This window comes from Mus musculus, chromosome 2 (assembly GCF_000001635.26).
Source record: "Mus musculus strain C57BL/6J chromosome 2, GRCm38.p6 C57BL/6J".
Classification (NCBI taxonomy): Eukaryota; Metazoa; Chordata; class Mammalia; order Rodentia; family Muridae; genus Mus; species Mus musculus.
In genome coordinates this window covers 147,115,120-147,132,632 of record NC_000068.7, presented here as the reverse complement: position 1 = coordinate 147,132,632, position 17,513 = coordinate 147,115,120, and the positions used below count along the sequence as shown (strand labels likewise).

General features: G+C 38.9%; 1 long non-coding RNA gene across 4 annotated transcripts in view; it reads right to left on the bottom strand.

The window, feature by feature from the left end:
* Positions 1 to 4,600: 4,600 nt before the first annotated feature.
* The window catches only part of Gm34889, a 42,494-nt gene continuing 29,581 nt past the window's right edge, over positions 4,601 to 17,513 (bottom strand). For 3 of the 4 annotated variants that reach the window (XR_001783500.2, XR_375058.3, XR_001783499.1), the window contains one exon: positions 4,830 to 5,682. This is a non-coding gene — a long non-coding RNA (predicted gene, 34889). Of the gene's footprint in view, positions 5,683 to 17,513 lie in introns of all 4 variants that reach the window. The other variant, XR_375057.4, reaches the window with a different exon arrangement.

The window sequence follows — 17,513 nt, the reverse complement described above, 5'->3', positions numbered from 1 at the left end:
GTTGTCTACATATTAGGCAGGCTGCTTAACTTGCCTGTTGCAGACACGAAGCCTCTTAAAACTATAACGTACTACACACTGTCTGAAATGTTCCATTCTTTTGTAACAGTCCTCCTTCAGAAGAGCAGCAGTTTACAATTCAAAGAACAAAAGAGAGACTCAAATGAAGAAATGCTATGTTCTTAACATTTGTGTTCATCATGATTACAAAGAGGAAAGACATCATGGGAAAATACATGTATTAAAAATAAAAGTTTAGGGAGATGGTTCAGTGGTTAAGAGCACTGACTGCTCTTCTGAAGGTTCTGAATTCAATCCCAGCAACCACATGGTGGCTCACAACCATCCGTAATGAGATCTGATGCCCTCTTGTGATCTGTCTAAAGTCAGCTACAGTGTACTTACAAATAATAATAAATAAATCTTTAAAAAACATAAAATACAATAAAAGTTTAAATGAATAGGTGCTGAGCGAGTGAGGGAATGGGTTCTGCCTCCTGTGCAGTTCTACATGCAGTGTCCCCATTAACATGTTTAGGATAATAGATGACAAAGGATTAGAAATGTTACCTATCTGTTAGGGGAAAGCTTCATTCTCTCCCATCATCTGGATATTTCTGTCTCATTTTTAGGCAAAGGACTAGTAATTTACACAAACTACCATAAGTGCAAGTTTTCCACAAACCCCTCCTCTACAGTAATGATACCATATACCATATTTTTCTCTTTGCTTTTTAAATAGAAATGCACATAAATTCCACTGTTATTTTGGAATAGCTAAGGAAATTGGTATATGTATCAACAAATTCATCAGTTCCATATTTCCCTCACTAAATAAAAGGTGACCTTCATAAAACCATAGGAAGGCTGTAGGCAAGTGTGTTGGTACATACCTGTAATCATAAAACTCAAGATGCTGAAGCAGGAGGATCAAGAACTCTGAGTCAGACTGATCGACATAGTGAGAGCCTGCAAAGAATAAAGTTGTATATGAAGAAATTATGCATTTTGGAAACATTTGAAAATTTTATCCAAAGCTTAAAATATTTAAACATCATGACTCAAAACTTGAAATATATTCTTTTTCTTTTCTTTTCTTTCTTTTTTTTTGGCTTTTTTTGTTTTGTTTTGTTTTGGTTTGGTTTTTCGAGACAGGGTTTCTCTGTGTAGCCGTGGCTGTCCTGGAACTTACTTTGTAGACCAGGCTGGCCTCGAACTCAGAAATCCACCTGCCTCTGCCTCCCAAGTGCTGGGATTAAAGGTGTGCGCCACCGTGCCCAGCTGAAATATATTCTTAATAGTTAAAAACTATAGTTCACAAAAATATACTTTTTAGCAGCATAAAATAAGCAAATGCACGTTCTTATGTCATACCACACTGAAATAAATTATTACCTAGTAAAAGACTCTTTAGCCATCAAAACTATGGATATGACAGCTACATAGTAACATGATAATTATATTTCATATTAAATGGGAAGGATGCAAAATTGTATATAAGTATGATGACGTTTAACCAGGATCTGGGACCTGGTTTCCTGTGTTCCCGACGCTGCCGGGGACCTCAAGGAGTTGGGAATGGGGGTCCACAGGTTCATGAGTCCATGCCTCCCCTAGGCCTTCTTTGGAAGATTTAGGTGCAGCTCTTTATATTGAAGGCCTCTCCAGCAATGTTGATCCTTAACAAAGGAGACAGCCCTTGTTTGTCCAAAATGCTTTGATGGTATATATCTTACTCAGAGTGAACTAGGGATTAAAAACCTTGTGTAGAAAGAACCCAGGAAACAAAGCTCATTGGCTAAACACTAGAGGCCCATCTAGACACCTCATTAGCATAGCAGGTTTTTATGCTCTGTGACTGATTGTCGTGGGCCTCTTAGTTGGGTGTGGTGGTTACATGGTCCAGATCAGGTAGCTTGGCAGGGAGCTGGCCTCATGCCTGCTGTCCTCACTTCTGAGATTTTCCAGGATTTAGGCTTTACCAGTTCTTTTGTCTGGTGGGACAGTCTACTTGCCCCACGGGTAACATGCATTTCTCAGAAGGTACCATGTTTATGTCCCAAAGAAACTGAATTCTTACCTAGATCATGTGTAAGCACAGCCTAAAGATGCTTCAGACTTTCAAGGAGGAAAAAGGCGAGCACCTGATCTTAGGTAGGAGGGCTAGAGACGTCACAAACACTGCCTCACTTCATTCTCATAGCAATCCTTTCTTCTTCTTTTCCCCTTGAAGTCTGGTAAACAAACTATCTACCACTAAATCCCAAGGCAAAACAAAACGCCAACAAGGACAAGAACAAACAAACAAAAAACAAAAACCACCAAGTAATTTGCTAAGGGCAGATTTCAGATTTGAATCCAGATCTGACCCTGTGTCTTTGAAGCTCTTTCCAACTCCCAGACATTTTTTTTTTAAGGATCCACAATTTCAATTATTTTGTGTGTAGGCCAGTATTTGACATGTCTTTCCCAATCCATCTTCACTTTTTTCTGAGGCAGAGTCTCTTCGACAAGCCTGTAGCTCAACAATTCAGATAGTCTAAGTAGCCTGTTTGCCCTAGGGAGCCCATCTTCACCTCCCGAGCATTGGGCTTGAAGGTGGGTCAGCACGTTTGTTTTTTATGTTGGTTGCTGGGGATCTGAAATCCAACCGTTACACTTGCTCAGCAAGACACTTACTCATGGAGCTAGCTGCTTCTCTTTCTTTAAGTTTTAAAGTTCCATGTAGAGTCCATATCCACATAACTCTTATTCTTGCCCAGACTCCTTGGAATTCCTGCAGCAGAGATAAATACTCTGAAATTCTGTAGGCGTGGACATTGGTAGGGACTGAGGGCACATTGTCTACATTAAGGCCTAGGAACAGAAAGTGGCAAGCAAGACTGAGAGACCAGAGTGACCAAGATCTGAGAGATCAGCAGATACATCCATTTGAGTAAAACTATTATTAATGTGCCCATGTAACTGCCCATTTTGAAAACAAACTTTAATACAAAGATTATCAGGAATTCAAAAGAACAGACAACAAACCCTCATTTGTACATGTAGAAGTCTGGCCTGGTTCTTCCTCCCAACACTATGCTCCCAGTAATACGACTCCCTGAGTAATAAGACTCAGACTTAAAATATATTTACAAATACTTTGGCCATATAGTTAAGCTTTTCTCTGACTAGATCATAACTTAATATAACCCATTTCTTCTGATCTACATTCCGCCATGTGGCTGGTTACCTGTGCTCAGGTATCATTTGTCTATCTTGACACATCTTCCTGGGCAAATCCTCTCGTGCCTCACTCCATCCCAGAACTCTTTCTCTCTCCTGGATGTTCCAACTTCTATTCCTATAGGCCATAGGCTGTTTTAATTGGCATGTTAAACATCCATATAATACACAAGATACTCTCTCTACTTGTCCACCACTCAGTTTACCTATTTACCCTGATATTGTCACATTTGCTTCATTTATCCTTTTTCATTGTTTTCTTGCTAAAATGATTTAAGGCAAAGTCTGAGCACGTGGTTTCTCCCTGTGGGTACTTTCTTACATAATGGCAATGCCCTGGTCACATTGTTGCAGAGATCATTGTTTTACATAGCTGACACCAGGTAAGTGAAGGGTGGAGCTGAAGGCTTGTCACAGAAGGAAGCATTGCTCTCTGGAGCCATGCTGTGTTATCTCCACAGGACAAAAACATTTTAAGGTATACCCTCTAAGACACTTCACTCACCTCAACCCCAGACAAGTTTGTTTTTCAATACCCAGTCTATAGTCATGCTGCTTTCAATTTTTCTTTTAAAATTTTGTTTGTGCCAGTTGGTAGTTATACATGCCTTTATTTCAGAGGTAGGTAGATCTCTGAGTTGGAAGCCCACCTGATCTACAGAGCGAGTTCCAGGACAGCCAGAGCTGCACAGAGAAAACCCTATCATGAGACAAAATGAAAATTGGTTTGTTCAAATCTGAAGTTTAAAAGACACTATTTTTAAAGTGCTGAGAATAAGTTGAATGCTAAATGAGTAATCTCTATCACTTTCTCAAAGGCTCAAGGAAGATCACGGAGAGAAGGATAGAAAGGCTGTGAGGGACAGAGGACAGAGAAGAGTTATATGAAGCACTGTCTGAATATGGCATGGCTATCACAATCTCAAACACAACAGTTGTGACTACACATATGTGCATGTGCACACATGCACACACACATATATACATGCACATACAGCATGGGGTTAGGAGAGAACTTGTTGCAAAGAAGAGTCAGTCAGAGCAGGAGAGAAAAAAAGAGAATAATGAGGGATGAGTACAATTTCAGTGCATTATATACACGTTCATAACTGTCAAGTATAAAATTTAAAAAACCACCACTTGCTTTCAGACTCTGTATATCTGACTTTGCTTAAGGCACAGTTTACTCCTTCTTGCTTCTGGATATTGATGTGTTGTACAGACTAGCTCATACTCTGCATTTGTTTCTGACATTTGTAAAGTTTGTTTCTATGTTTCCTGAATTTCTGTAACTGATGTATGTGATGATTCAATTCTCCATTGATAAAAGTACTTACTTCATCTATTTTTTAAATAACTGATACAAGCTTACCCATAGTTTTTAAGACTTTTTATTGATTTATGAGTTTCATATCATGCACACCAGGCCCATTCATCTCCCCATATCCACCCTTGCAACCTTCCCCCCCCACCAATAAAAAACACACAAACGGACCAAAAACTAAAAACAAAGCATAGAAAATATCTCATTGTTGAAGTTATAGTATGTCACAGTGTGTCTCACAGTATACCCCTTTGTCCACACATCTTCACTTGCAAATGTTCATTGCAATGAGCCATTGGTTTGGTTCAAGGTCTCTGGCTTCTGTCACACCATCAATATTGGATCCTCACCGGGACACCTCCTGGTTGTTCTATTGTTACCCTGTGTCATGGAGATCCTGCTCAAACTGTTCCACTTCTCTTTCTCTCCCATCTGTCTACCACATCCTTGCACCTTGTAGTGACTCCTACTGCAGAGGCCACGCAGCTGGCAGACTCCTAGCTGACCTCCTTTGTCAGCACTTACAGCCCACCTGGCATGGCAGCAGGCAGATCTGTGTGTGTTTTTCTGTGCCAGTGCTTCGTGGCACCGTGCTTCGCAGGTCTCTGTCTTCCCATAGAATTATCTTCGAACTCCTGTTCTCTGCACCTGCAACTGTTTACCCCTTTGTGGTTTGTAACAGCTCTTTTGTTTCCTGACTACAACTCTATTTTATCATTTCAAAGGACTACCTTTGAATTTTACTGAAATTTAAAAAAAAAAAGTTTTCATTATTTTGTTCCTCTCTCTATGATCCTGGCACTCTAAACAATCATGAGAGATCTGCTTGACTGCCATCAGCTCTGAACCCAATTAGTTCTGCCCAGACTGGAGATGCAGCCTGGCCACAGATATGACCACTCTTCAGCAGGTTTCCATGAAAACATCTGAGATGCAGTTTCTTCTTTCAATCAACTCCATTTGTTTTGCATTCATCATTTTTACAAGCAGGAGAGATGGCCTCGCAGTTAGAGATGCTGGCAGCTCTTGAAGAGGACCCATGTTTTGTTCCCAGCACCATGTCAGGTGAATCACAATCACCTTTAACTCAGGTTCCAGGAGATCTGACAGCCTCTTGTGTCTTTGGGCACCCACTGTAGTGACATACACACATAAACAAACAAAATATGATTATTTAAAACAACAATAATTACAGGATAAATATCCCTTTCCTGAAATATTTGGGACCAAAAGTTTCTGACTTTATACATTTTTTTTCAAATTTGGGGATATTTGTATTTTCTTTTATTCATAAATTATTTTATTTTTGAGATTATATTTATATCATTTCTCCTTTCCTTTCCTCCCTCCAAAGTCTGCTATATACACTGCTTTGCTCTTTTCCACGTTTATGAAATATCCTTTAGTTGATCATCTAAATCTGTATACTATTATTTGGTTAAATGCATAATAAGATGTGGTATGTATATAGTCTGGAATCCTATTGTGTTATTAAAAAAAATGAACTTTACAGGTAAATGTGAGGAATTAGCAAAGATCATAATGAGTGAGATAACCCAAACCCAGGAAGACAATGTAGCATGTTGGGACTTGGCAGAAGGCTCCTAGCAATGAGGTGTACTTCAGATGAGAGTACACATCCTGGAATAACTGCAGAAACCAAGAAAATAAAAGGGGTATATTTCCAGAGTGGGGTGTGGGAGAGCAATAGAGAGGTGAATAGTGGGGTATAATTAATCTTATTTGAAAATGGGTAAAAGGGAGGCTCTAGGAATGGAAGAAGGAAATAAATATAGGAGGCAAGAGGGTAAAATAACAGTAAGGATGTGTGAAAAAGTCATAAGGAATAATACCATTAACAATTTAACTAGAGAACTTATAATACATGTAAGTCTATAAATAACTTGACATATATAGCTTAAAGGAAAATTTCCCATCTGGGTTGAGAATGATTCCCTAAAGACTGATAGAATACATGTTTCCATATTTCACTTATGTCATCTATAATTGTTTCTTTTAGGTTTTATGTATACAGGCAATATAACATGAACAAACTCAAGATTGGATAACTATATATTTCAGATGAAGAAACAACATTGCTTATTTGATTTGGATTATTGGTATGAGATTCAATTTTCTTTAGGATGTAGATATTTAAAATAAATGACTAAACATAATGGTTATTCTAGTTTGATAGATGTGTATCTATACAGAATATGAAAACTTAATTGTTCAGAGTTCTTGCTTAGCATAGTTTTTCTAATGATGTCTTCAGTTCCTGGTAATTATTTCTTGTCAAACTGTTTCTAAAGTATTTGGTTTTGGCCTGAATGAGACAAGCAAGTCTCAGCTAATCTGGCTCCTATTAAAGCCACTAAAGAACAGCTTTTACCTCTGAAGAGGTTATCTATATGAAAATAGAGCATTGTATGTATATGGTTGCTGCTGATTTTTCTGTATTAAGCTATCTTCTAATTTAATTTTGTCTTTCAGATTTAGACACCAGTTGGGGAAAACCGTCTCATTCTGGAGTACACCATTTGTCAGTACTGAGTAATGCTGACGTTAATTGCTATTGCTTTATTTAGAGAACAGTACGGTATATGAAAACTTGTCTATCTGAATATATTTTTACTTTATAAAATATGTTATCAGTTCTTTTTATTTTTCCTGAGACAGGGTTTCTCTGTGTAGCCCTGGCTGTCCTGGAACTCACTTTGTAGACCAGGCTGGCCTCGAACTCAGAAATCCTCCTGCCTCTGCCTCCTGAGTGCTGGGATTAAAGAAGTGAGCCACCACACCCCATGTTATCAGTTCTTTAAATCAGAAACCTTTAATAATCTTCATTTAAGAGAAACTAAGTTTCCCAAATGCAGACCACTTTTCTAAAAATTATGTGAAAAATTTTAAATTTGTACAATTAAGATGGTCCATCAGACAAATATTTTAGAGACAACACTAGTTTCTAGTCCTAAACATTTGCAAATTAACCTAGCTTGATATATATGGAGCTTAAATGACACATATTTTCCCACATGTTTCTTTACCTGCACTTGAATTTTCTACCTAGAATCTTGGTAAATGATTAAGTACTTTACTAAGTACTTAATCCTGATTAAGTACTTGACTGTGGTCAGTGATTTTTGAAGCTTTTCAATGGTTTGCTTAAATTCCACTTCAGACACTCTGTGACCAACCTCTGCATCAATTCTCCTGCACCCCTACAGCAAGTATGTTCTGAAGGATGCTCATGTGGACTTGATCATATCTCTGCTTTAGAAAGAGCTGAGAATCAAACCATCTGACCTAAACTCTGGAGAGCTGGGTATTACATGGCTTGGCAGGTAGGAGCTCAATTATATATTTTTCATTCAGCAGACTAAGTAATTCTTTTGAAGAACCTTAAAGAGATTCTTTAGGCCACATAAGGCTTTTTGTGAAAACTCAATACACGGCTCTCCATCAGATTAAAATTCTAAATATTTCAGCATTTGCCATATCAATCAATACCATTTTGTATGTCTATGATTACTTTTCAGAATTTCACCAGGGCAAAATTCTATCCATGAACAGCTGGGGGTTTTTTTTCTCTCTGAACCTTAAATAACACTGCTTGTAATAACTTCCTCTGCCTCACCCCAGTTAACAACATTTCTTTGGATAGTTGACTGCTTTTAAATAATAAAATATGTTATATTAAGACCAAGAAATGGTATTACTCTATTATCATACCTTGAAGAATATTCCCAGCCTTTCATTTACCCTGCAACATTTTTTAGATGAAATAGAATATTATATATTCAGAAAGGACTCAGTGTCCTGCCCCATAGATACTTGCTCAGCCATGTCCATTGGCACTCTATCCACAACAGCTGGGTAATGGAATCAAGCTAAATGCCCTTCAGTTGATGAATGGAGAATGAAAATGTAGTGCCTACATATTACGAAATACTATCCAGTTGTAAAGCAAACTGAGATAATGAAATATGCAGGTAAATGCACCCCGGTTGGCAAGCAGCAGGAAGAGGCTGAGACAGGATGCCTAGCTTTGGGTTGTTGTTGTTGTTTGTTGTTGTTGTTTTAAGACAGGGTTTCTCTGTGTAGCCTTGGCTGTCCTAGAACTCACTCTGTAGACCAGGCTGGGCTTGAACTCATACAGACCCTCCTGCTTCTGCCTCCTGAGTGCTGGGTTAAAGGCGTGCTATCATGCCCAGCTTTAGTTTGGGTGTTCAGCAAGGTCACATCTACTTTAACAAGGCCATACCTCCTAGTCCTTTCAAACAGTGACACTCTCTGATGACCAAGCATTCAAATATATAAGCCTACAGGGCGGGAGGGGGGGGCAATCTTATTCAAACAAAAACACGAGTTTTATGTCAATTTGACTCGAGCTAGAGTCATTTGGGAAGGAGGACCCTCAGCTGAGAAAATGCTTCCATAAGATTGGCCTGGAGCACAGGGGAAAAATTCCTGAACAGAACAGCAATGGCTTGTGCTGTAAGATCGAGAATTGACAAATGGGAGCTAATGAAACTCCAAAGTTTCTGCAAGGCAAAAGACACCGTCAATAAGACAAAAAGACCACCAACAGATTGGGAAAGGATCTTTACCTATCCTAAATCAGATAGGGGACTAATATCCAACATATATAAAGAACTCAAGAAGGTGGACTTCAGAAAATCAAATAACCCCATTAAAAAATGGGGCTCAGAACTGAACAAAGAATTCTCACCTGAGGAATACCGAATGGCAGAGAAGCACTTGAAAAAATGTTCAACATCCTTAATCAACAGGGAAATGCAAATCAAAACAACCCTGAGATTCCACCTCACACCAGTCAGAATGGCTAAGATCAAAAATTCAGGTGACAGCAGATGCTGGCGAGGATGTGGAGAAAGAGGAACACTCCTCCATTGTTGGTGGGAGTGCAGGCTTGTACAACCACTCTGGAAATCAGTCTGGCGGTTCCTCAGAAAACTGGACATAGTACTACCGGAGGATCCAGCAATACCTCTCCTGGGCATATATCCAGAAGATGCCCCAACAGGTAAGAAGGACACATGCTCCACTATGTTCATAGCAGCCTTATTTATAATAGCCAGAAGCTGGAAAGAACCTAGATGCCCCTCAACAGAGGAATGGATACAGAAAATGTGGTACATCTACACAATGGAGTACTACTCAGCTATTAAAAAGAATGAATTTATGAAATTCCTAGCCAAATGGATGGACCTGGAGGGCATCATCCTGAGTGAGGTAACACATTCACAAAGAAACTCACACAATATGTACTCACTGATAAGTGGATATTAGCCCCAAACCTAGGATACCCAAGATATAAGATATAATTTGCTAAACACATGAAACTCAAGAAGAATGAAGACTGAAGTGTGGACACTATGCCCCTCCTTAGATTTGGGAACAAAACACCCATGGAAGGAGTTACAGAGACGGAGTTTGGAGCTGAGATGAAAGGATGGACCATGTAGAGACTGCCATATCCAGGGATCCACCCCATAATCAGCATCCAAACGCTGACACCATTGCATACACTAGCAAGATTTTATTGAAAGGATGCAGATGTAGCTGTCTCTTGTGAGACTATGCCGGGGCCCAGCAAACACAGAAGTGGATGCTCACAGTCAGCTAATGGATGGATCATAGGGCTCCCAATGGAGGAGCTAGAGAAAGTACCCAAGGAGCTAAAGGGATCTGCAACCCTATAGGTGGAACAACATTATGAGCTAACCAGTACCCCGGAGCTCTTGACTCTAGCTGCATATATATCAAAAGATGGCCTAGTTGGCCATCACTGGAAAGAGAGGCCCATTGGACTTGCAAACTTTATATGCCCCAGTACAGGGGAACACCAGGGCCAAAAAGGGGGAGTGGGTGGGCAGGGGAGTGGGGGTGGGTGGATATGGGGGACTTTTGGTATAGCATTGGAAATGTAAATGAGTTAAATACCTAATAAAAAATGGAAAAAAAGAAAAAAAAAAAAAGATTGGCCTGGAGAGGGGTCAGAGAGACGCTCAGCAGTTGAGAGTACAGGGTGCTCTTGCAGAGCTCCTGAGCTCAACCCCAGCACCCATATGGTGGCTCACAACCATCTATAACTGTAGTCCTATGGGATTTGAAGCCCATAGGGGATATTTGCTAGAACTAGAAAAAAAAATTATACTGAGTCAGGTAACCCAGATACCAAGACCAAAAGACAAATGCCATATATTCTCTCTCATCTGTGGCTCCTAACTCAAAATCATTAAAGATAAATAAGTGTAGCTCCCACCGCTCATCAAAGAAACTTTTCTTTGTAACAGAGACCATTACAGAAAACCACACCAAATCAATATGCAAATAACAAGTGATCCTGCAATACCCAGCCCCAACTAATTCATCTACAGCACAATTTCTACACGTAGGGCTCCAGGGAACATCAAAGAGGGAGGAAGAAAGATTCTAAGAGCTGGAGGAACAGGAAGTCTGCTATGAGATTGTGTCTCCTAAAAATGCCAATGAAGTCTCATAAACATGACTGCCTAAAACAAGATGTGAGGGAAAAAAAACAACACCAACAAAAAAGTTCACATGGACAGAGAAATCTCTGCAGAGCCCCAGTCCTAGACAATTTTATATATAGCCTAATGGCCTATCCTATTTCCACCTTTTAAACATATTGACCACCTTTAAGGTTTTAAAAAACTCTTTATTGTAAAATCTTTTTTCATTCATGCCAGAAGATATAATTTGTATTTGAATAAATATAAGATTAATTAAAATATTTTATGTACCTATTAATTACAGATTGAACATATGGAAATAAACTGGCCAAACAAATATATGAACAATTTTTAAGACTATTGAAATAAATATTTAAGGAAATTTCAATTATTGAGAACTCAACAAAGGACATTATGAAATTTAGTTAATCCAAATAAATAAATGGAGTCAGATACACTGGAGAGACTCATCTGAATGAACCGTGTCCTATAGCTGGAAGAACTAGAGTCAGCACTCCATGGGTCAGAGATTCAGGCCCAACTCTTGAGACAGGGGCTAATGTCACAGTGTTGAGCCAAAATGTCTTCACTGGAAATCTCACTCTGCTATTGAGGCATTTCTACAGATTGGCAGGAGCTCACAAAAAGGTAAAGAGAAAAGAGAAGTTTCTTTGATGAGAGGTGAGGACATTTATCTCTGGGTACAAGGAAAAGTGTGTAGAGTGTAGCTAATGATTAGGTTTGTTTAGTAAAATGCTGTAGTAGGTTCTCCTCCTATTATACTCCTACTATTAGCAGTCTCCTCTGTGACCTCTCTAGCCCTGGGTAGTTGACCAGGTTTCTAGTACCAAGCATGGTTTCCCTCTTGTTTAGTGAGTCTTGAAGCCAATTAAGTAGTTGTCTTTAGGGAAAAACCTATCAACTGATTATCCAACATCACAAGGTTAGCCCTGAAAACATATATACCAATAACATTATACAGACTCTCTGTGTGTGGGTAAATGTTTGGCTTTTGGTCTATGCATTAGTTTCCATCTGTTGCTGGATGAAGTCTCTCTGATGACAGTCATGTTAGGTTCCTGAGAATATCATCAATAGTGTCAAGGGTAGGCTCACCTTCATGCATGGGACACACACTCACACACACACACACACACACACACACACACACACACACACACACACACACACGAACAGAGATGTCTCTGACTACATTGCCTGACTTTGAATCACTTTTTCCTAATTGGACTGCCTTGCCTAGCCTCAATAGATGTGTCTAGTCTTACTGCAACTTGATATGTCAAAGCTGGTTGATATCCATAGGAGGCCTCCCCTTTTCTACGAAGTAGAGGTGGAAAGAGATAAAAAGGTGAGGAGGAGGCACTGGGAGGAGAGAAGGGAGGGGAAACTGCAATCTACTGTAAACTCTTAGCTACCTGTGTTTCACAACACATTCCCCCTTTTATATTCTTTATCTTTTCTGGTATATTCCATGCTTTTTTTCTTTGTGGTTGTTCCTCAAGACTCATCTTTACTTTCTTCGCTTTCTATTCACCATTTTTCCCCTATGACTGCTAGTTAGTTTCAATCAACTTGATACAAACTAGACATATCTGAAAAGAGGAAATCTTAAATGAGGAACTGCCATCCTGTGGCCAAGTCTATGGAGGCATTTTCTTGCCTAATGATTGGTATGGGAGGTCCCAACCCACTTGGTGTTGCTGTTTCTGGGTAGGTGGTCTTGAATGGTATAAAAAAGCAGGCTCAGTAAGCCATGAAGGACAAGTCAGTAAGCAATGTTCTTCTATACAATCTGAGTTTGAGTTCTCCCAGTTCCTTCTTTGAATTCCTGTCTTGATTTCCCTCAGTGATAGCCTGGGGCATGGACATGTGAGCTAAAGTAAACATTCTCTTTCCCAAGTTTATAGGTAAGTTGTCTCAGCAATAGAAACGAAACTAGTTCACAGATACCTGGCCAACCTTGGCACACTCCTGAGTTCCAGTATTACATTATCAACCAGTTGAGAGCTTTCACAGATATTCCAAACTAATGATTTCTCCCTTTTCAAATATATTTCAGTCACTGAAATCCCTAAGCATTCATTCTAGTTCAGTAATGCAAGGCTGATACTCCTCACTCATTCATGATCTCTAACAGGGCTCATTCTAGTGCACTAGAGGCCTGCCATATTAACACCACCATCCACCTTCTTACTAGATTGTAGTTGAAGTCCTTGGCAGATAAGTCAGAGTGCCTCAAATCCCTTGCTGATCCACGGGTAGTGCAAGTTCTGCCCCCTAACACATTTCCCCATCTCTCGTCATACTTATTTTACTTGGTTTCTGACTGTTACATCACATGGCCTCATTTTCTTGTTTCTTTCTCTTCACATGCTTGCTTTTTCTCTCTGCTCTTCCCTTAACCCTCCATCTGACAATCCTACTTATCTCCAGGCCCAGTTTAAATAACAGTTTCATTATAAATCTTTCTTTCCAGTTCCCTCCTGCTATATTTGATTGGACTAGATTTAATTCTCTGGGCCACCATCAAGACTTGATTTGAACTTTTGTTTTCATGCTATCTGCAGACTAAAATTGGCATGGCATATGGACCTGTCTCACCTTCCATATTTTTAACTCCTAGGAGGTGGGGCTACCTATGATCCAATTATTTTCATTTCTAGCAACCCCACACACACGTGGTAAGCTGTCAACAAATGTTTCAGATCACTTTTATTTCTCCCTGTTACAACTATGCCAATTACCCTGAGACATTCAAGCCAAACCTGTCAATTTTATGTTGAAGTGCTTCTGTTGATAAACCAATCACAGCTTACTCCTTTCCCTAGCTTCACTTTTTACCTCTGCTCTGTCCTATTATGCATTATTGTACTATACTGGTATTTGCCTTCCTTTTTCTTGCCCTCATCTGTAGTTTTTCTCCCTCCCTTTTTATTCTTTCTCCCTCTTGCCATCTCCCATCTTCCTCTTTAATGCCCCCCACTTCTGTTGTTATGAAAAAGGAGGATCTTGTTATGTAGGCCAGGCTGATCTGAAACTTAGTCCAGGTCTAATCCTCCAGTTTCATCCTTCTAAGAACTGAGATTATAAGCATGTGCTAACCCTGGCTTACCCTCTTCTCTGAAATTTGCTCTTTTGAAAGAGATGGGATTACACTTTGACTTATAAGGATAGGTAGATGTAACAATTAAATTCTCTTCAAAGACTTTTATACTTTTCTCTTGTGACAGGATAGTGGGAACTGGAGAAAATTACATCAAGGTTAATATTTGGAAATCCAATGAACAAAGCATAGAGAGGTTGGGGAAAACTGTGAATGGCCATACACTGAGTGAAGGGATTTTTTTTTGGGGGGGGGCTGTTTTCCTCGACTCACTAGCCCACCTCTATTCCTGGGAGTGCTCTCTATTTCTAGATCTAATGAGTCCCTGGGATACAAAAGCCTGAGATCAAATATCCTCTGATTTATATTTGCAGCTTCTAAGCATATTTTCCTACCATTCCTCACTGTTTCTCTGACCTCCATGGCTAACATAAAAGGCATGAGTTTTTCTCAGTTAACCTTTCTGGTGGTCGCTGGGATTTTTAGTTTGTCTATATTGTTGCTTTTCTTTCAAAATCTAATAAAATTGCCCTCAAACTTTCTTCTTAGTCTTTTGAAAATCCTTTTATTTAAGAGATTACATCCCCCACCCCCAAATGGAATCTCATTTTCTTTACTAACAATATTGTCACTATTCTTCAGCCCCTACTAGGTGAAGTGTTCTGCATCGGCATGACCCTGTAAGCTCTAGTGACATATCACAGAGCATCTCTGGAAATTCTAACTTACAGACCAAAACAATGACACTCAAGAGAGGTTAGCAAACTTGTTCAAGGTCATCTAGGCAGTTGGCAGCAGCAGCCTTTGAGCCCACTGTATTTTCAGTTTTCATCATTCCTATGAAGAGAGCTTTACACATCACCACTCACAATGCTGAAACAGTTTCCCAAGAAAACCCATTTCACAACACTAGCTCATCTTATCTAGAGCCATTCATTGTTACAATTTTTGATTGCTGAATGTATTATATTTTTCTATGTTTGCTAAGTAGGTTTTCATATATTGTAAATAATGCAGAAAGGCAATGTCTCACATATGGGAACTAACTAAACATCAGTCTTTATTCTGCCGGATAATTGCAAAATAATAAACACCTAGAAAAATCAGATATAGTTTCTATACTCTATTGTCTTCAATAGCAGCAGGTTTGATTAACATGGGAGAAAAGAGCCGAAACGAGAAAATAGAAGAGGGTTATTTACATCCTGGTCTGTTTGTACATCCTCAAAGAGGCTGTAATGCAGCACAATTTCAATGATTGTCATAAAATTGGTAGTTCTCAGCAGCACCTAAGATTCTCCATTGACCTGATTGTTCCTGGAATTCATTATAAAACAAAGATAAGGATAATTTTCCTGGGATTATTGTTAAGTGTCTGATTGTGTGTATAAGCAACTACCATTTTCAGTTTTCTGAATATAGAAGCATGGCAAACAGAAAGCAGTGATTAGGAAGAAATTCAAACTTCATGGTATGTGCCAGTATTTGTTTTGTTTTTAGAATTCAAATTCAGAGAAACAGAAACTATATCCTTTTGGTTTCATCTTCACTTAATTTTCACTTCCTAGAGCTCATGTAAGCACTCTACTTATGTTTAGCATGCATTTGTCCTTTATTTTTTATTTGTTTTAATGGTGAATTTTCTAAATAATGCACGGGTCATTTCCAAGTAAAATGTCTTCTACGACACTTAAAATAAGTATATCCAATTACAAGCAAAGGCCCAGTGATGGTTAATTTGAGTTTACTTGTATAATCATTAACGTGAAAGTGATTTCTCACTCTACAAGAAGGCCTTTAAGCAGGAACATCTTGGTTTAGGTTCTTCAAGAAGTAAATCCTGCTTTTAGAAAGACTTTTCATCTTGCAAGTATCTGATGTTTCCTTGGGTTCAAGCTAATACTCAAGTAGAATAATGTACAGGTGATGTCATCTCTCACTCAGTATTTTATTTGAAAGCATACAATGTTTTCTCATTGGCTTCTGTCTCTCTTTAGTATTGTTAATCATGATCACCTAATTACAGTGTGTCTAATTTCTTCTAATAATAATCCACCTTTAAGAAGATAATTTAAGGGCACACAAATGACTGCTACTCATCAAAACTTCTCCTTAGGACTGGCCAAAGGATAATAACCTATATTTAAGAAAACATACATTTTGTTGTTCTTTTACATAATAGAGTGAATGTAGCAATAATGCATTTGTATATTTTTTTAAAACATAGAAGAGTAATTTTTGATGGTTTCACCGTAAAGGTAACAGTTTGAAGAGATTATTTATTTTTTTATTTTGATTTGAACATGGAACACTGTAAGCATGAACTGAAACACCACATGATATCCCAGAAATATCTACTATCTACAGACCCATCTTTAAAAAATACATACATAAAAGCATAAAACACAAAACCACCTGCAAATTGAAATCTGGTAGTGGTGAATGTAAGCATTTAAGCTGAGGAGATGGCTCAGGGTGTAAAAGAGCTTGCTCTGTGATCATGAGCTCTAACCTGAGTTTGAATTCCCAGCACCCATGTAAAAAGGCAGGCATGCATGTGGGTGCCTGTAACACCAGCATTGATGGGCTAAGACAGGTGAGTCGAGAGAATTCACTGGCCGGCCAGCATAGTCAAAATAGTGAGCTTCTGGTTCAGTGAGAGTCCTTGTCTCAAGGCAGTAAGGAAGAGTAATAGAGGAAGATGTCCTTCTCTGTCATCCCATCCATGCACATACACACACACACACACACACACACACACAACTGCACATACATACACCATACAACCCTCACATCAGCACACACTAAATAAAAGTAACTGAAGAGCCAGGCATTTTTGCGGTCACAGAAGAAAAGAGCTGGCGGGTATTAGGACAACTGGGTGATTATATAGGAAAGGCTAGATTTTATCTATTCCTTTCACCGTAAGAATTTTAAATGGATTACTTTCACTATAACATGTAGTGGGGTTTGTGTTCTCTTAGTGTCTATATAACATCTGTCCAAGCTCTTCTTGCTTTCATAGTCTCTGGTGAAAAATCTGGTGTAATTCTGATAGGCTTGCCTTTGTTACTTGACCCTTTTCCCTTACTGCTTTTAAAATTCTATCTTTATTTAGTGCATTTGTTGTTCTGATTATTATGTGTCGGGAGGAATTTCTTTTCTGGTCCAGTCTATTTGGAGTTCTGTAGGCTTCTTGTGTGTTCATGGGCATCTCTTTCTTTAGGTTTGGGAAGTTTTCTTCTATAATTTTGTTGAAGATATTTGCTGGTCCTTTGAGTTGAAAATCTTCATTCTCATCTACTCCTATTATCTGTATGTTTGGTCTTCTCATTGTGTC